We start from the raw sequence: 22,284 nt of genomic DNA, 5'->3' as shown, positions 1-22,284 counted from the left end.
AAGGCAATTGGATACATAAGTCTGGAGGTTTCTGGCTAACTTTTTGTAGAGTCCCATGGAAAAGACCATTATTTTCCCACTTAACCATTTCCAATATGGACAATAATAGATTTTCTTACCATTCAATAGCTTATAGGGCAAGCCTATTTATATCTAGCATGACATTTGATTCTCTAGTTTTACCAGTATTCTGAAGACCACTTACAGTTTCATTTTAGAAAAAGACAAGAACAGAAATTCAACAAAATATTTTTTTTCTTAGGAGTAGTTAAGACCCATGAACTTATATAAAAGCACTTCGAGTTTAAAACAAATTATTGCAGGTGAAGAAAACTATGTCCTTGGAGATCAGTGACCCATTCTCAACTGACCACAATCTCCCTTCTGTTTCACCTGCTTCCTACAATACATTGTTGGACAAAAAAAAAAAAAAAAGGCTTATAAATTATTTAAGACATTCTAAACAACTTTCACTCAAAAAACTGCTGAGTTAATCCCTAGGTATTACCAGCTGGTTAACCTATCCCCAATTTCCATGCTATTACCTACTGCTGAAAACACAATGTTCCAAAGACAGGGGAACCCAAAATAAGGTTTATTGTATAAAAGTTTAAGTTCTACTCATTTGAGGTGTTACAAAACTGTGCCATGGATACTCTGTGCTTGCGGTTTTCTATTACATTCACGGATTTTTTTATTCATGTCATTTGTATCACAGTGGGATAAATTGTAAAACCAACTCACAGCTCCAGCAAAAGGAAATATAAACTGAGAAATACTATGGAGTTTATTGCATTTGAGCGAGGTATACACAAGAGCATAGTCACCTGGAAATGCCACCATGAAACGGCCACTGCCAGCCACAGAGCTTGCAGCTCTATTCAAAGATTCTTATCACATCAGGGTAGAGCAAACCCACCCTGGTGAGCCCAATCTGCCCTCCTCCATTACTGAACATGGAAGAGAAATGCTATCACAAAGAGTTCATGTCATTCAGATCTCCTTTTATTGCACAAATCTCAAAATCTGGCCCAAATCCGCCATGGTCTGGAGCCAGCAAACATTACTTCCTATCATCACTATTACAAAATTGGGTAATTTAAAAAACTGGGTGGCTTTTCATGATGTTCTAAAATCCAAAATAAATACAGAAAACACAGCTGACTATGTAATAAAGTGAGGTCCACTTCCCATTGTAGTTCTCCTCTGTAACGTTGAAGTTAGAGGTGAGATTTCAGTAAAATTCCAACATTATGGGCAGAGACCCAGACATGACCAGTTCCTGCCTTGTTCATGCACTCTCTCTGAGAAAAACTGGACTGAGGGAGTAGTTACATGTAAAACATACAAAAGACTGAGAATCAAAGTAAAACTTAAATAAGAGCTGGGGAGACATTCAATATCCCCCAGTACCATGAGTCTTTGGGAAAAGCTACACTGGAAAACAGTTTAGGCTCCTGTTTCTCTCCACCTACCCTTCACATGTTCCTGCCATGACCTGAGATGATGGTGTCCCCAGAGTAGGGATGAATTATAGCCCTACCTGGATGCAGGGAGGAAAGACCTTCCTTCCTAACATGTAGCCCAACAAATGATCTGACCAATTTGATTAGCAAAAAAACCCTTTCTTGGTTGTATACAGCCAGGAGGTCTGGGCTGAGGCCAGTCTGATGCAGAATAGCTCTTATTACAGTAAATAATGGCTTTTTCCAAGACAAATTGATAGTAATTTTATCAAAATATTATCTATCATCACTTACAGTCAAAATATTGCCACAAGTGTTTTTTTTTCCTTATGTGCTTACTACGTGGCATTTTAAAAGTTAGTTAATGGGAATATGATAAAATAAGATATGTGCAAGATATTCAGCTGATTGCTAGGGAGAATGTGGCAATAAATAAACACATAAGCATTCTCTTCAAAGGATTTACAACCTGGAGAAAAACACAGGATAAGCAATTTATTCAATAAGTGGGTCTACACTATAGCACAGAGGAGGCTATGAGAATTCAGAATGGGAGTCTCTTTTGAACTGAAAATATCAGGAGAAACTTTGAGAAGATAGCTGGATTTGAATGACACCTGAAAATATTGGTAAATGTTTTAAAATAAATATTATATTTTTTCCATAATAAGATTAGTGCACAATTAGTAGCTTTGCTAAGGGAAAAAACAGTTAATGAGGGAAAAGAAATAAATCCCACCAGATCCCAACTCTTTTTTCGTTCATTTATTTATTTATTTTGAGACAGAGAGAGAGAGTAGGAGGAGCAGACACAGAGGAAGAATCCAGATTAGGGTCTGTGCTATCAGCTCAGTGCCTGACCCAGGACTCCATCTCATGAACCATTTGATCATGACCTGAGCCAAGATCCAGAGTTGTACGCTTAACTGAGTGAGCCACCCATGTGCCATGACTTCATCCTTTTCTATTTGCATTTGTCCATTTACAGACCTTTGGTCCTCCAGTTGAGTGGCAAAGTGGCATTGGGCTCTTGCCTGGCTTCAGCAGTGATAGAGGCACCAGAAGAACCAGTGCTGAGAGGAGAAGAAAATTGAATAAGGCAGGGCTATAGGGCTAAGGATACCTTTAAGCTCTGCAAGAGAGATAATGTGACATTCTACCTCTGCCAATAGCTGTTGTGGGCAGTGACCAAAACTAAGAGTTGTGGAGCTATATAAGGCACTGAAGAGTCTCAAAAATCAACAAGAAGGAACTATGGAGAGGAAAAACCAACTAAACTGCCTTTGGTCAAGGAGTCGGAATCTTAAGTGATTAACACGTGGCTATTACCATAACTGTGGCCTTATTTTAGTAATAGGTGCTCTGACTTTCCCATTACACAGTCAATAGAGAATAAAACATAGATTGGTGGCTCTGGGAGACCCATGTGACAACAGGGGAAAATGGGCACCAGATTTTGTTCTCAACTTAATATTACCTATTCCCCCTCTCTCTACTTTTGAGGCAAAGCATCCAGCCAGGTTTTGGAATGATGGCATAAAGAAAAGTCTTATGTGACGTGGAACTTCTAGTTCTACAGTTTAGGAAACAGTAACACAGCAAACAAACCAGATTGTCTCTTCTCACATCTTTCTTGAGAGATATAACTGAGCAAAATGGTTCCCTTAATTCTGTAACTAAATACAATTAAAAAAATAAATCCAATGTTTTAGTTTTAAAATTTCCCTACTTTACAGATATCAAAGCAGGAAGAATTTTTTAAAAGAGAATTATCCTACAGATAATTAGTAGTAGTAAAAGAAAGACAGATTTAGGTTAATAGAAACTGAATTAAGTTCTTTGTATCTCTTCCTAATAAGTCATCAATTATGGGCATATTTAATTAAGTAAATCCTCTTGTAGGATAACTGGCACTTAACGCCCCAAAACAATGCAGTGGTCAACAACAAGAAGACAAGGACAAAGTTTAAGCCTAGAATCAGTCTTTCCATCTGAAGATTCTTGTGGTTCATTAGAAATAGTGAGAATGTGGGGGAATAAGGAGTGTGAGAAACAAAAAATGTGAAATAATGTAACATGTTCTTTAATAATTACTCATGCTTTTTCAAAGAGAAGAAAACTGAGGACTCCATATTGAAAAAAAGTAAATTTGAGGTCATTATTTTTTCAATAGAAATTTCTCCCTTCATCCATCACCAAACAGCACAATGTGAAAATTTAATTGAATGTTTTCTATGCCTAGGGAGCTGTGAATAATGGCAACAAGGATGGTAAATAATAATTCAAGGTCCTTTGGAGATCTTAACTTTAAAATAAACAGTAACACTCACAATACTTCCAAGTTGAAAAAAACAAATTTAAATTGTCTAGTACTTTCAGTAAACATAAGCTAACATTTTATTAGTACTGCATATGGGGGAGAGGGCTGTGAACAAGGAGAAACGATCCTTATTCTTTACATATCTCTCCTTTCTTCATTGCTCAAGGGAAAAAGAAAGCTATTATCATTAGGGTCTTATCAGTGAAAGAGAGAAATGTCATGACAGTCAGGAGGATTATTCCACCAAGTCTCTGCTGGCCTTCCATCTGACAAATGGGCCCTGGCCATCCCCACTTTAAGACTTCATCCTGCCCAGGATAAGCACCAGCTATGACACAGACTTTCATGTTGGATCAGAGAAAGGATTTTAATTATATAGTGCAGTGAAAAAAAAATAACACTAGTCTAAGAGTCTGCCACTAACAGCTGTGTGACCATGGGGGACCATGTAAGGATCGGTTTCCCCATCTGTCGAATGAAGATGCTGGACTAGATCAGGGGGTGGCAAACTTTTGTGCAAAGAGCCAAATAATAAATATTTGGGGCCTTGAGGGCCACACAGGTTTTGTCTAATTACTCAACGGTGCTATTGCATCATAAAAGCAGCCACAGATATTACATAATCAAAGAAGCATGACTATGTTCCAATAAAAATTTATTTACAAAAACAAGTAGCAGGCTGGATTTGGCCCAAGGGCTATAGTTTGAGAAACCCTGGACTATACAACCTCTTTATCCCTTCAAGCTCTGTAAATCTATAATTCTAAAAATGAGAGAGGCAGAATGAGATTTATCAGACAGGCTTGAGCTGTCTAAGAGCCTGCTGATAGATGCAGGAATACTTCAGGGCAATTCAGAATGCTTTGTTAGCTTCTGGAGCCTATGATCCACCCACATCTAGCAGTGCAACAAAGCAAGGAAATATCTAAAAGTTGTAAGAATTGAAAAAGAAATAATAGAAATGTCATTACTTGTGAAAGATATGATTGTGTATATTTAAATAGAGAGAAATTATCAGAATAAGTCACCCATAAGCTGATCAACTTTCTATTCATCTCACATTCGCTCATTTTCCCCCGTCCTATACTGTATAAAAGACACCAAAATTTTGCAATCTCTTTTGCCCTCTAGCATTAAATGTGCTACTGTTTTAAGAATATAGACATCAAACATATAATTTAATCAACCTCACACAGTTTGGAAAGCAAAGCAGAAATCAAGAATGTTGAAAAGTGTTTCCTCTAACTGTACTGAGATTTAACCAGGAATATGGGCTTATAAGCCTCCAGTTGATTCCGTGGACCCAGAGGAAAACAAAACAAAAGGCAAGAACTTAGAGAGATTCAGAATACTTGAACAAGAGGGGCACAATGATAATGAAAAGGAAGATATCAAAAAAAGACTTCCAGAAAGAAACAAAAGCGAGTTAATTTTAATATCGCAAAGATATGTGGATACAAAAAGAGTATATAGGAAATGCATGTTTACATCTGGGCTTGGTTGATTAACATGGGAACAGTTTAATTTGTTATGCTCATTTGGTTATTAACTTCTGGATAATGCTCACAATACCTCAATAATTAACAGGTAAGTAGAAAATTCAAAATATTACTTGCTCAGAACTATAAAAAAATTTCTTATCAAAGAAAAGTTAACAGAATATATATAGACATGAGCTCGTGTTGATATATATATACTCTCTCTCTCTCTCTCTCTCTCTCTATATATATATATATATATACACAGTATATATATACAGTATATATACAGTAGAGAGAGAGAGAGAGAGACTGTATTCTGTTAACTTTTCTTTGATAAGAAATTTTATATATAGATATATATATATATATAGCTCGTGTCTATATATATACATATATATATAGAGAGAGAGACTGTATTCTGTTAACTTTTCTTTGATAAGAAATTATATATATAGATATATAGATATATAGATATAGCTTGTGTCTATATATATAGAGAGAGAGACAGAGACAGAGACAGAGACAAAGAGAGCAAGCTGGAGAGAGGTGGGGGGAGAATCTCAAGCAGGCTCCATGCTCAGCACAAAGCCTGACGTGGGGTTTGATCCCACGACCCTGGAATAATGACCTGAACCAAAATCAAGAGTCAGATACTCAACCAACTGAGCCACCCAGGCACCCCTACTGTCTATATTAAGTGTGTTTTCTAGCAGGCAAGTTTGGAAGTATTTGGAAAATAGATATAGGTCATTGGATAAATGCAGATTATCAATGCAGTCACATTAATGCCTTGTTAAGTATCAATGCAATCTACTGTATGGAAAAACTATAGACTCCAATCCAGTACCACTAGTTGAATGTATTCAAATATTACAGATTATATAAATTACCTCTTTGTAAAATAGATAACATTCTAAACACTATTGTGCCCAGCCTAATTAATGAACCAAGAAACACTGTGTCTCAGAAAGTCTCAAAAATTTCCCATTAGCTTAAAAATTCACTATAAAGTTTAAAAATAAGGGGCACCTGGGTGGCTCAGTCGGTTAAACATCCAACTTCAGCTCAGGTCATGATCTCATGGTTCATGATCTCATGGTTCCTGAGTTCGAGCCCTGCCTCAGTCTGTGTGCTTGACAGCTCAGAGCCTGGAGACTGTTGCAGGTTCTGTGTCTCTCTCACTCTCTGTCTCTCCCCAGCTCGTGTTGTCTCTCTCTCTCTCAAAGATAAATAAACACTAAAATAAATAAATACATACATACATACACACACAGAGTTAGGATTAGAAAAGCATCTCTGTTGTGGAGAAGATGACATAGTACACATTTCATTCAGTGGAGGAAGTCTTACTTTACAGCTGAGTTAGAGGGTATCCTTCTGTATTCCTTGGTTTTTTTAGGCAGGGTGATTTGAATCCTGTGGCCATAACACCTACATTGGAATATAATCTGCTATAAAAGCAACGTCTATAGGTTTTTTTTTTTTCATTAACCCAGGCTATTATTGGAGGTAGCATTTTTCACATGTAAATATTTTGTCATAATCCTTTGATGCTTCCAAGAGAACTAAAGTACATACAGGACTTTAAAATTCTACATAGCAATTTAACCTTCACCTGAAATGCCAGATTTTTTACTGCCATTTGTATTTTTAATTTGTTTCAATGTTAAATTGTATTTGTTTTTTTTTTTTGAATAGATATTTACACATGGATTAAAACTCAAATAAGGTACGTTGTGTAAAATCTTTCCCCCTCCCCCACCATGCCTCTCTTCCAGGCACCCAGTTCCCAATCCATGAGCAGTCAGTGTAACTAAGAGGAGCCGTCTCAGAAATGCAGACCTCAGTCTCTCCCTTCCCACTCTGAGGTAATAATACTAGAAGGATCCCACTTGCCACTGCACAAAGATCCTTACAAACAAACCAATCCAGAGAAGTCCTCTAAGACCCTGAGTAGGTTAGGAGATACACCATCCCACAAAGGCAACCAAGGCTTAAGTGAACTGATCAGCCTCTGTGTGTTCACTGGGTCACCATGGTCATCACTGGCTGGCTTATGCAGCATCACACAAAGAAAAGGGTCTCTTCCAATTCTTGAACCCGCTTTAGGAGGCTTTCTTCATTAGCAAGGGAGCTTGCTCTTACTCCTCCTAGTGTTGTTCTGTAAGTATTATTCTCCACACACTGCTGATTGTGAACCATTTATGAATATTCTACAAGGTTCCACAAGATCGATGTTTGCCTTATGGTTGTCCTAGGGACATATTCATGTTTGAAATTTTTACCCACTTCATGTGGTACAAATTAACAATTTTGTGATGTAACATGAAGTCTATTTCTTACACCAGTTTTACTGACTTTTATTTTAACTAGAACTTTCCTTACTTCAGGAAGAAAGAAAAGGGTAGTAGATTAAAATGTGGGTGAAATATGGTTGAATTTTCAATGTTCAACAGTCATTGCTAAAAGATGGTTCTCAAAACTTGAAATGCAAAGGAGATAATCTGGAGATCTCAAAGGATATGCAAGATAGGGAACTATTTCCTCTGGGCTAAGAAAAGAGGATTGAGGATGCATTTTGCATTCTTAAACATCTGCATTTTTTCCCAAATAAGTATGCAATGCTCTTTTAATATAAAATTATGACCTATTAAAGTACATAAGCGGCTATTGTTCCCATTTACAGATAACAAAACTAAAGCAGTGATGGCTGAAGTGACTTTGCCAGCTGTATCTCAGAGAGTCAGTGGGGAAACGGAATTTCAAATGGGGTCCCTCCAGGTCCTAGTCTATTTTTTAGCCCACTGACTCTCCTGTCTTCTTTTATATGAGCACTGTATCTTGAAAGCATCTCTCAGAGACACCTCTGAGGTTAATGCCTTAGAAAAACCTATCAAACATAATGACTTTGATAGAGACCATTTCACATTACTTTTACCAATCTATTTTTCTTGGTTCATGCTCTCAAAAATGTCTGACTTTTCCCAATGACACTGTTCACACTGATTCTAGTTTTTTAACAACATAGGCAAAGATTTAAGCTGACTCTCTATGAGGCAAAAAGAAAATGACAGTAGAATTCAATTCTCCAGGATAGATAGAGAATATGCAATACATCTCCATTTTAGGAACCATCAGTATTGCATTACCCAGCACCCACTACAGCAGCAAAAGGGGACAATCTTGGCAGCTTCATGAGATCCTTGGAGAAATCTCCCTCCTCCTTTGCCCCAGCCCCATCCCAATTCATGCCCAGACCATCCTTTGTAGCTATTATGGTTGCCAATATAACTGGCTCCAGAGCCCTATGGTGTGGGTTTAATGGTAAAGAGAAATGCGAAATATAGGATATGGAATTTCTAAACAGTAGAGGATTCTAGTGACATCTATTTAGTCTAATCCCCTCATAGACAGGATATAAAAAAGACCAAACTTTCTAAATCATTAACAAATAATGGGCTCTACATCTTAAGGATTTGCTTCTCCATGAAGAATTAAAACCATTTGTCTAGTTTGCCTAATACCTTTTCCAGGAGAAAGGGACTGGAGTAGACCTGTGAATCCCCCTCAAGAGGGATATAGGAAAGGGAGTATGTAGGTGCCAGGTGACTCACGGCTTCTCCCTCACCCCCTTTCATTAGAGCTACTGTCTCCCCATAAATATAGGTGTTATACCTCTTCCAGGGCATGTTTTCATGAGATAGAACTTATCTCTACTCCATGAAGCAAATGGCATGCTCTTAAATCCAGAGGACTGGAGTCAAATGGATTGAGCTGGGCTAGGCAGGTCCAACCTTTAATCTGCCAAACTACCTGGAGCCAGGGATTTGGTCCTCAGGGACTAATCAACAAGCAATTCAGATATGATGGGTCAGAGAGTTCCATCTGGGTCCCATTCCTCAAAAAGGAGATGATGTCAAATCAGGGAGTATATGTAACCAGGTCCAAGAATATCATAGAGGCCTAACTATGGGATAGAGCTAAGTATTGGAAGCATGAAAAGAATGGAGCACAGTGGTCAGAGATGAAAGTATAAAGCACCTATGCAATTTTAGATTGGAGAATCTACCACTTTTCTTTAATTTAGCAGTAGACAAAACACCCAGGGCTGCATCTGACTGGCTTAAAACAAAGACTGCTTTTTGTAAGAATTTCCTCTACATCTCCACCTCAAAAGCCAGTAGGGAATTGTCATATCCATGTACTATGCAAAATTGAAGTGCAATTTATTACCTATAATCTATTATATCTCTCCTTGGCATGTTTATTGGTTACACTCCTGGTTATAAGCAACAGAATTTGACACTGGCTGATAAAGCAAAAAAAAAAAAAGTATAATAATTCATGGAAGTATTGGCTGGGAGACCTAAAGGCAAGGGCCAAGGATGAGCTTGGGTACAATGTCAAAAACCATGTTGCAGCTAGCCTGTTAAAGAACAACCACCACTGCTATGGTCTCACCAGAGATAGAGAAAACCACTGTGGTCACTGCCACCACTGCACCAGCAAGCAGGAAGCTACACTGAGACCTGTTTGTTCATATTGCTTCCTTCTGTATCAGTCTGTCATGGGTATTGCTGATGGCTGACTCCTAGGTTACAAGCTACATTTTAGCTGCAAGAGAGGTTATAAACTTATGGTTTGACTCTTTACTGAAGATGTGGGATTCAAAAATGAAAACTACTCCAAGTATAGAAAAGCTATTCAAAAGGTAATGGGAAATTTTTGACAGGGCTACCAAGATAATTCAACAGGAGAAAATACTGTTTTCAGCAAATAGTGCTAAACAGCTAGATATTCACATGCAAAAGAATGAAACTGCAACCATTTCTGACACCACATACAAAAATTTACTCCAAATGGAGCATAGGCTTATATATAAGAGCTAAAGCTTTAAAATGTTTAGAAGAAAACATAAGAGTAAATCTTTGTGACCTTGAATTAAGCAAAGCCTTCTTGGATATGACACCAAAAATATAAGTGGCCAAAGCAATACAAAACCAAAACAGTACTTCATCCAATTAAAAACTTGTCTTTCAAATGATACCATAAAGAAAATGAAATGTATAGAACCAGAAAAGACCCCAAATAGCTAAAGCAATCTTGAAAAAGAAAACCAAAGCAGCAGGCATCACAATCCCAGACTTCAAGCTATACTACAAAGCTGTAATCATCAAGACAGTATGACACTGGCACAGGAACAGACACTCAGATCAATGGAACAGAATCGAGAACCCAGAAATGGACCCACAAATATGGCCAACTAATCTTTGACAAAGCAGGAAAGAATATCCAATGGAATAAAGACAGTCTCTTCAGCAAGTGGTGCCGGGAAAACTGGACAGCGACATGCAGAAGAATAAACCTGGACCACTTTCTTACACCAGACACAAAAATAAACTCAAAATGGATGAAAGACCTAAATGCAAGACAGCAAGCCATCAAAATCCTCGAGGAGAAAGCAGGCAAAAACCTCCTTGATCTTGGCCGCAGCAACTTCTTACTCAACACGTCTCTGGAGGCAAGGGAAACAAAAGCAAAAATGAACTACTGGGACCTCATCAAAATAAAAAGCTTCTGCACAGCGAAGGACACAATCAGCAAAACTAAAAGGCAACCTACAGAATGGGAGAAGATATTTGCAAATGACATATGAGATAAAGGGTTAGTATCCAAAATCTATAAAGAACTTATCGAACTCAACACCCAAAAAACAAATAATCCAGTGAAGAAATGGGCAAAAGACATGAAGAGACACTTCTCGAAAGAAGACATCCAGATGGCCAACTGACACATGAAAAAATGCTCAACATCACTCATCATCAGGAAATACAAATCGAAACTACAGTGAGATACCACCTGACACCTGTCAGAATGGCTAACATTAACAACTCAGGCAACGACAGATGTTGGCGAGGATGCGGAGAAAGAGGATCTCATTTGCATTGGTGGGAATGCAAGCTGGTGCAGCCACTCTGGAAAACAGTATGGAGGTTCCTCAAAAAAACTAAAAATAGAACTACCCTATGACTCAGCAATTGCACTACTAGGCATTTATCCACGGGATACAGCTGTGCTGTTTCGAAGGGACACATGCACCGCCATGTTTCTAGCAGCACTATCAACAATAGCCAAAGTATGGAAAGAGCCCAAGTGTCCATCGATAGATGAATGGATAAAAAAGATGTGGTATATGTATACAATGGAGCATTACTCAGCAATCAAAGAGAATGAAATCTTGCCATTTGCAACTACGTGGATGGGACTAGAGAGTATTATGCTAAGTGAAATTCATCAGAGAAAGACAAAAATCATATGACTTCCCTCATCTGAGGACTTTAAGAGACAAAACAGATGAACATAAGGGAAGGGAAACAAAAATAATATAAAAATAGGGAGGGGGACAAAACAGAAGAGACTCATAAATATGGAGAACAAACTGAGGGTTACTGGAGGGGTTGTGGGGGGGTGGGTTAAATGGGTAAAGGGAACTAAGGAATCTACTCCTGAAATCATGTTGTACTATATGCTAATTTGGATGTCAATTTAAAAAAAATAAAAAATAAAACAAGTAAATAAATAATTAAAGAAAGAAAGAAAGAGAAAGAAAGAAAGAAAGAAAGAAAGAAAGAAAGACAAGAAAAGAAAGTGAAACATAACACAGAGAAAAGGAAAAAATAATGTAAACTACAAATGTTTTAATTTCTTCCTCTTTGACTCATTTGTAAGGGAAGGATTCCTACACTAGAGTTATGGGGATGGCTGAACCTACAACACCTGACACAAAGCAGATGAGACAGGCAGCAGTTCATTAGTCACCATACTCACAGCCAATGGGACAAGGATACCACGTCATGTGGAGCCAGCCACATGGGAGTTGCACTCAGGAACAGAGTGTACAACTAGGAGCTGTGGAGGACAATTTCATAGTAGCAAGAAGGTAGGATGACCCTTGGTTCCCAAGAAAGGATGTGATTGGTTTATTTGAATAAACTCATAGGTTGGCTGAAACTTGCTATTCAAGGATCAGCAAGAATCACATCTGTTCTTTTTGATATGGGGAGTTGTTTCAGGGACGTTATGTATGGGAGAAGAATGGGAAGAGGAACTGGAATTTAGATCATCCAAATCCTTTCCAATTTTTCCAGATGTTAAGGCAGCATATGATATTGAACCTTAATTTTATGTTTTAAGCCACAATAAGACAAGTCTTCTAAGGGACTCATATCCAGGATATACAAAGAACTCCTACAACTAAAGAGTAAAAATACAAATAACCCAATTTAAAAATGGATAAATGACTCCAATAGACATTTCTTCAGAGAAGAAATAAAAATGACCGACAAACACTTGAAAAGATGTTCAACATTAGTAGCCATTAGGAAAATGTAATGTGATACCACTTTATACCTAAGATGACTATGATAATAAAAGAAAATGGACAAAAACATTTGGCAAGGATATAGAGAAATTGGAGCCCTCCTACATTGCTGTGAGGAATGCAAAATGATGCAGCAGCTTTGAAAAGCAGTTTTGGCAGTTCCTCAAAATGTTAAACATAGAGGTACCATATGAATCAGCAATTTCACTCCTAAATATATACCCAGGAGAAATGAAAACATATGTCCACACAAAAAGTTGTATATGAATGTTCACAGAATTATTCATAATAGCCAAAAAGTAGAAACAACTCACATGTCCATTAAAACGGTTGAATGAATAAATAAAATGTGGTGTGTTTATGCAATGGAATATTATTCAGCAATAAAAAAATGAAGCATCAATACATACTACAACATAGATAAACCTTAAAAGCATACTAACTGAAAGAAGATAGTCATAAAAGAACACCTATTGTATTATTCAATTTATAAGAAATGTCCAGAATAGGCAAATCTATAGAGACAGACAGTACATTACTGTTTGTCTATGGCTGAGGGGTTGTGCCTAAGAAGTGACTGCTAATGATTATGGGTTTCTTTTTGGAGGATGAAAAGTGTTCTAAAATAGGTAGTGATGATAGTTGTACAACTCTATGAAAGTGTTAAAAACCATGAAATTGTACCCTTTAAATGGGCAAGTTATAGTGTGTGAATTATTGAGATATAAAGCTATTATTTTTTTAAGGTATGAGTGCCTTAAATATGACCGATTCCAGAAGTTTAACTATAGTCAAATATCTACTTGAATCTTTTACTTAAAATATCTTCACAAAATTTGGAAACCCTTTATGGCTGATTGACTAATATATATTTCCTTATAAATCTCCTATAATCTTGCCAAACCTGTTGATGGCAACGATGAGAAACACAGTAGTTAAGTAGATAAGTGACAACTGCAATTTCATTTTTTAAAATATTTATTTATTTGTTTTGAGAGAGAGCACATGCGTGCGAGCTGAGAAGGAGCAGAAGGAGAGGGAGAGAGAGAATCCAAATAGGCTCTGCACTAACAGCACAGAACTTGAACTCATGAACTGCGAGATCATGACCTGAACTGAAATGAAGAGCTGGTCACTTAACCGACTGAACCACCCAGGCGCTCCTGTAATTTCATTTTAACCATCTGTGTAAATAAGGGTTAGGGAATAGGCTAAGTTTTTAGAGAAAGAAAGGTTAATAGAGACACACCAGGTGAGAAAATTGCTTCTCAAAAATGTTGGCTAACTTTTCCAAGGTCACAAAGCCAAATGATAAAGATTTTGTGTATTGTGGAAACCTAATACTCCATCCATGCTAGGAGGCTGGCTAGCCAGCCTCCATGATGGCTCCCAATGATTCTCACCTCCTGTTATTTACATTCTTATGCAGTCCTCTCTTCTCTATCCCATTGTTCATTCTCAGAGAAACTAGATGAATGTCATGATGACATTTAAGCAACTATGGAGAGGTCCATGTAAAAGGAACTAAGGTCTGCTAACAATCACATGACTGAGCTTAAAAGCTTGTCCTCCCCTACCTGAGTTTTCAGATGAGACTGCAGCCCTATTTGACAGCTCGATGCAACCTTATGAGAGACCATGAGCCAGAATCATCCAGCTATGCCTCTCTTGAATCTCTGCCTCATAGAAATAGTGTGATAATAAGTTGTTTTAAGCTACCAGGTTTGGGGGAAGTTTGTTATACAGTAATATCCACTAATACATCCTTTATGCTGTTGCCACTCTAACTACTACTTCTTATCTGAGAACCATTAAATACTTACAGTGATTTTCCAGGTTGCACAGGTTAAAATTCAAACCTTAATCTCTCTATTTGGGTAGGACTTTGATTTACATTTCTCCATTTAAGGAGAGGAAAATTAAATATTACAGTATTTGCATAATTTTTTTCAATCTCATTAGGAGATTTTGCTACTCCAATAAGAGCAAGGTATAGTATTTCAAAGTAGGATAACTTCTTAGGTATGTTGCTCCTGCTTTTGCTACCAGGGTAATTAAATCCAATCACATCATGTTCCAAAGGTTCATTGAGTCAGACTGGTACTGTGGACACTACCTCCTGCTCTCTATCTGTGTTATCTGTAAACAATTTCACCCATGTTCCTAAATCCACTCTGATCAATTTCCCAAGAGTTTCCCAATGTAACAAAGGAGCCACATGGGAAAATATAGAAAAGAAATCAGCATATCTTATCCTCTACATTGTGGAAGCAAAATTCATAGTAAAATTTATTATGACTGACATCCACGGTTCCCCTGACCTCTTTTCTTCATCTAATGAAGACTCAAGCACCTGATTCTCAGTCTCCTCCTCCTCTCTAATCATGTCTCAGTGACCTCACTAGAAAATAGCAGCAATCAGACAAGATTTAGTTAACTCTCCTTCAACCAAAACTACCAACCAATCTGCATCTATATCCACAATGGAATTCTCATCCACGTTCCTCTCAATAGTCAGTATTTCGGCACCTGGGTGGCTCAGTCAGTTAAGCATCAGACTCTTGGTTTCAGCTCAGGTCATGATCTCACAGTTCACGAGTTTGAGCCCCACATCAGGCTCTGCACTGACAGTGCAGAGCTGCTTGGGATTCTCTCTCTCCATTTTTGCCCCTTCCCAGCTTGCTCTCTCTCTCTCTCTCAAAAAATAAATAAACATAAATATAAAAAAATAGTTAATATCTCCACATGTGCTTTGTACTTCTTCTCTTCTTAAATACTCAAAAATTTTACATCCAATATTTTCCAACCTCTCTTTCCTGGATTACCAATTTCTGCCTCTCTTTGTATGCACCCCAGAAATTTATCAATATTCCTTAATACTACTTCTCTAAAAATATTCTCTCTTAATCCCATATACCCAGTTGGCTGCTAGCCCATTTCTCTGATCTCCTTCCTGGGCAAAATGTCTCAAAGCAGATTGGATTCTTGGTTTCTCTGTCTTACCATCTTTCATTTTTTACTTAACCCATTCTAGTTGAGATTTGATACCATCATTCCACCGATACTACTTTTATCAATTGGTACTAAATACCACATGTTTTGCCACTTCCAGTGGACATTTTTCTATCCTCATTTTACTTACTCTCACATTTAATCCGGTAATCACTCTCTCCTAATTAACATACTCTCTTCTTTTGGTTCCTAGAATTCTGCAATATCACACTCTTCCTCCTACCTCTCTGGCTACTTCCACTCAGGCTTCTTTCCTGATTCCTCCTCTTTTGCCTGCCTTCCAAATGTTGCCACTTCACAGGGCTCAGTCCAAAGACATCTCCTCTCTCTCCTGCAAGTTGCTCATCTACTTCCAACACATGAAAGTCCATATAAACGCCAAGAATCCCACATTATGCTTTCAGATTCATATATCCAACTTCTACTTGAGATCTCTAGTTGCTATTCACACGTATTAAACTTAATATGTCTAAAACAGAATTTTTCATTCTCAAATAAATTATTCTCCCAAGCATCCCCATCCACCTACATACTCAAGCCTGAAACTAAGTGGAGTGTTATATATAATTTTTCCTTCTCCTTTTACCTTTACCTATATTCAATCCAACAGCAAATTTTCTGGAGACCATCTCCAAAATGTGTCTTGAATCTATGTACTTTATGTTGTATGCCACCAGCATTGTACTATATAATACATCATACACCTATAATACTGCCAGGCTCCCCTTTTCGGTCTTTTAAGAGGAAACTTGTAGAGTGGAAAGAGAATAATGGTATATTAATTATCTATTGCTACATAAAAAATTTCCCCAATTTCATTTTTGCTAAACTGAGCCCTCACCTTTGTCCCATCTACCGGGTTTTTTACCTGATTAATTTCTTATGATTTTATATATTTTTAGATTAAATATCATCTAATTTCCTGACCATATTCCCTCTTATTCTCTTTTTATAAGTTCTTTATAATTTATAATTATAAATGTATTTACTTGTCAATTGTATCTCTACCCCTACTAGACTCTAAACTCTATAAGCAAACAATGCTTTTTTATTCTTCATCCAAAACCTACTGTCTAGGTCAGTACTCTGAAAGTAATAAGCTCTCATTAGTATTTGTTCAATAATAATGACCGTGCTATAGGAGATTCATAAAATCAAAGAATATTCAGTTTAAGAACAACAAATCAAAAGACCTTTATAAGTAAACTGGGCATTCTTTTGCAAAAGGCCATCAGTATGCCTTGCATTTGCATTTAAGAAGTTCATTACATACAAAAATGCAAAATTACTGCATTCCCATTTCTGCCAGCCACATATTTGTGTATGTTTGTATGAGGTTGTGTTTATTTCTTAAATATCCTTTTCTACTCTTTTAATTACTATTTTTAGCACCTTCTGATTCAGATTGAACAAGATCTGTCCCCCAAAAATGCTCTTGATTCTTATTAGAGTATTTGACCTTAAAAGGCCTCCTATCAGAAGCCTAAAAATGTCAGCATTTCCCCAGATGCAGAGGCTTGTCTCATTCCTTTAACCACTAAACTAAATGATAAATCAAAGATATTCTAAGGGGGGGGAAACTATCAAAAGTCTTACTTGTAAAGCAGAATTGAAGTTGAAAAGAAAGTAAGAATGAGACACACTATATGGGCATCAGCAGCCACAGGGGAACACTGCCAAAAAGTCAGGAATAACTTCTCAAGGGTAACCATTTTCAATCTATTTTATTTCTTTTTATTACTCTTCCCAGGTAACAGAAAACTTCAACTGATATGAAACCTTTTAACAAATGTGGCTTGTAATATGGTCTATTTATATTCTTATTTTATTTGATTCAATTATTCTCCAATAATGCTCCTGGTATTAAAAGTCTTTTTGATGATTGTTCTGTTTTCCATTTCCAAAGTCATTAACCTCCATTCCCTACCTGAGGTGAAGGGAATGCTCTGTGAGTGACAGCCTTGTTTACAGAGAGCAGGAAAGGACTTGGCAGCTGTTCCAAAGTGTCAAATGAGATAGCCTGAAGAATGCTATAGAAAAATGTCACCAAATTGGGAAGCGACGTCACACTAACTAGACTGGCTCCTTGTCCACTAATAGAATTCTCTGACGTGTACCTCTTGAGAGAGAAAGATTTTGCTAGGAGGGAGGAGTGCTGGGTAATTTTTTGTACCTTTCATATGACTTGCACAATCTTCCAACTATCAAAAGCATAAAGATTACCTTAAAAATGCAAATAATGAGAAGAAACAAACTAACAAAGACTATATTAATTTGAATTAAAAAAAAACAGTGCCTTTTTTAAATGATTTCATTTTTAACATCTCAGAGTGCCTCTAATATGCCAAATTTTAACACAAAATTGATGCTCTTTAACTATTTCAAAAGGTATATCCGAAAGTGTGCCAAAGTGTTAATTTGAACTATGTCATTACTTAAAAAGCACATAATCAGGTATTAATTGGGCAAAGCCTTCGAATATATTTAAGTTTTCTATTCTGTATTCTCTTGTGACATTTAGTCTTTTAGTAAGTGCAATTTTTCATTCAATAGACATTTCTTAAACCTCTAGTATGTGCAGGCACAATTCCAGGCACTTAAAATCAAATACAATTAAGAAATCAGTTTCTAAATTGTACCAGTCATATCTGGGACACATCCAATAGTTCATACTCTCATAGAAAAGAGAGAAAAGAGAATAAATAAATAAATCAGAACATTCACAAAGTTATATTCTTTTATTCCCTGTGCTTTCTCTGGGCCAAAGTCTCTCCCCTGAATCCTAATCATTCTTTCTAATCCACAGATCTCCCATCTTCACCTCAAAATCAGGTCATTCAAGACAGATTTTGCCCTTGTGTCCAACTCCAGCTTGGTTCCAATCCCCAAATCCCTAATTGTCAAAATAATAACCAACAATGAGCACGTACTATGTATAAAGCACTGCATCAGTGTGGTACACTGATTATCTGACTTAACCTTCAAATTATTCCTATGAATTAGGTCATATTGTTAGTCTACTTTATAATTAAGGAAGCCAAGAATTGGAATACTAAGTAACATGCTCAAATAACTAGAAAGTAGTAGGTGTAGGCTGGTTTTGAAAATCAATGCTACACTGTCCAAAAGTTAACATGTGGCCATTGAGCATTTGAAATTTGGCTAATGCAATGAAGAAATTAAAGTTTTTATATAATTTTTATTTATTTTATTTTATAAGTTAATTAAATTTAAGGGCCAATACTTAATTCAGTTATTGGATATGTGAACATAATTTTTCAAATGTAAATTTCATGAAATTTAAATATAGATCAAGTATTTCTCTTTTTTTTTTTAAGATTTTATTTTTAAGTAATCTCTACATCCAATGTCGGGCTTAAACTTACAACCCTGAGATCAAGAGTCTCATGCTCCACCAACTGAGCCAGCCAGGCACCCCTATAGGTCAAGCATTTCTAATTAAAATTTAGCTTCCAAATTTACTAATTTGGAGTATATCAGTATAAAATATACATCAGATTCTGAAGACCTAGTATGAAAAAAATGTAAAATATTTCATTGATACTTTTTTATATTGACTACATGTTGTAATGATATTTTGGATATACAGCAATTCCCCCCTTGTCCATGGGGGCTATATTCCAAGACTCCTAATGGATCCCTAAAACCACAAATAGTCCCAAGTCTTATATATATTGTTTTTTCCTGTATATACATAATTATGATGAAGTTTAATTTACAAATTAGGCACAGTAATATATTAACAATAATAACTAATAGTAGAACAATTGTAACAATATACTATAATAAAAGTTATATGAATGTGGTCTATCAAACTATCATATTGTACTGTACTCACCTTCTTCTCTGTTGATGTGAGATGATAAAACTCTTATGTGATGAGATGAAGTAAGGTGAACAACATAGGCATTGTGATAGCATTAGGCTGCTATTGACTTTCTGAGGATTCAAAAAAAGGAAGATCATCTGCTTCCAAACTATGGTTGACTGCAGGGAACCGAAACCACAGAAAGTGAAATCATGGATAAGGGACGTCTACAGCATTGGGTTCACCAAAAAAAAAATATTATTATGATTAATTTTACCTGTTTCTATTCACTTTTTCAATGTGACTATTACAGATTTTTTAATTGACTCGCATTATATTTCTATTGCACAGCACTGGTATATAGCCTATTCTCCTAACCACTACACTATCTCAGCTGTCAGGAAAGTTTTTGTTTGTTTGTTTGTTTGTTTGTTTTAAATATCTATTTATTTGGGGGAAAGTGCAAGCGGGGGAGGGGCAGAGAGAAGGGAACTGAAGGTCCAAAGTGGCCCTGCACTGACAGTGCTTGACAGCAGCCAGCCCAGTGTGGGGTCTCAAACTCACGAAACACAAGATCAGATCTGAGCCGAAGTCTAACACTCAACTTACTGAGCCATGCAGGTGAGGCCCCTCTCAGGAAGGTTTTAATTCCATGCTTATGTGGTAACAAAGAGCCATTAATCATATTGGCTGCTGTTCCTGTCTCTCCCCCTCCGATTTGCTGTTTGAGTGTCCCTGTCATTTCCCCCTACTATAAGCCATTTGTCTTGGGATATCTTATCCCCTTCACTCTGTAGCCTCCTCTCAATTATTCTTTAAGAATTAACTCAAGTCCCACCATTAAAGAATGGCTTTTCTTGTTATTTATTCCAAAATATTTTTCATTCTTTCACTTCAACATTAAAATACGGAAATCATCAAACTAGACATTCAAGCCTAGTATTCTGCTACAAAGCATGGCTCTAAGCTACATGTTGTAAGAATGGGGGGAGAATTCATATATTTGTAATCATATTCCAGCTCCTTTTTCTAGTCTGTATCCCTGCCATTCATAAATTCATTCAAATAATTCTTGAATTCATTCACAACTGCCACTGCGAGTTCCACACTTATTTCACGAATACTACTTTTATTTGACTAAATTACCTCATTCAAGTTTTAAAGAATGCCGTGGTGTTCCTTCACAATTATGAAGATTATGTGTTATCTTATCCACTGTTTAATTTATAAATTTTAGTCATGTCTTATTCCAGTTTTAAATTCCTCAATTTAAGTTCCTAATCATTCTTTATATGGCAGTTATTATCACCAAGAGCAAAAAATATTATCTTTGATCATTGCATCTTAATCTACAGTCTTTCTTGACATACATAAGAATTGACCATGGTCTTTAAGATTCCAGCTGAAAATAATATGAGAGGGTAATAGAATATTTTCTGTTTGGTGTCTAATTTCCTTTATAAAAATTATTTTAAGTACTTTAATATTTAGCCATACATTGATCTGATGGCATCAGGAAACATTCTATAACAATTTTTGCATTTGAGTAATAACCACAACCTTTTTTTAATACACAGAGAAGGTATATAACTATTTTATAATTCTGCTTTTGGTATTCACATTAATTTGCACTTCTCTGCTTATCCATACTGATGCATAAATCTTTATTCCTGTCTCTCCCTATCTTCTTGGTGTCACAGAATTAAGTCTTGGGAGATAATATCATTCTTAGATGATTCACAACCTATGTTTTCCTCTTCATCATTTAGATCATTGATTCTCAAACTTCAGAATGCATAAGAATCCTAAGATTTTTACAGAAGCTAAAGATGAAAATGAAGAAAGTAAAAACATGCTAAAGCCTTTGTCTTACTCATTAATTCTGGGCATTCACTCAAAAAACATAACTTTAAAAATGTGAAAGAGCTTATCTGTAAGATTTCTGTTTCTGGCAACATGGTAGATTAAATATTTAAAACATTCTTGATAGAAAGCACACATAAATGCTGCATAACATATAACAAATATTCTTATAATTACCTATCTGGTATTATAAGAAAGAAAAACAAGAAAATTCTCAGGCACCAACTCAAAGAGAATTAGAAACTAAGAATTCATATCCATAGCCAGCCCCTACATTGGTTTGGGAGTTAAAATAATGCTTCATGGTCTAGGAAAAGCCAAGATAAGAAAGTGAAGTTTCCTTAGGCCTACAATATTTGGGGATTGTCTGGAAGAACAAGCAAATCCTAAATCTAGGCCATCCAGGATTTCTACAGATAAAGTTTTGGTAAAATGGGCTTATATTCTAAAAGGAAATATTATAGAAACAAAAAGAGTCAAAGGAAGTGACAAATAGTGAATTAGACACTACAATTTTAGCTAATGAAGAAATTATAACTATAATTATTAAAATAATAAACTAAGGAGATAACATAAAAAGAAAATTGGATACAACTGAAGCAAGAATTAATGAACTAGAAGATAGGTCTGAAGAGTCCAGCAAAAAGCAAAGTGGTGTATAAAATGAGAAATTTAAATTACATTTAACAGTTCTTCCAAAAGGAGAAAATAAAGGAGGAGAGGTAATATATGTAGAAATAACAGTTAAAAATTTTTCAGAATTGTTGAAAAATACAAACCCAAACATACAGACAGAGCAACATCTATAATGCTATCTATAAAAATTAGAAAACAACAATAGTAAACAAAAAGCATAAAGAGATCTTAAAGCTCCATAAAGAAAAGACAGTTGGCCTTTAAAGGATTAATAACTAAGCTGACAATAGACTTTT

This window comes from Panthera leo, chromosome B2 (genome assembly GCF_018350215.1).
Source record: "Panthera leo isolate Ple1 chromosome B2, P.leo_Ple1_pat1.1, whole genome shotgun sequence".
NCBI classification, from domain to species: domain Eukaryota; kingdom Metazoa; phylum Chordata; class Mammalia; order Carnivora; family Felidae; genus Panthera; species Panthera leo.
Note: the sequence above shows the minus strand (reverse complement) of the source record.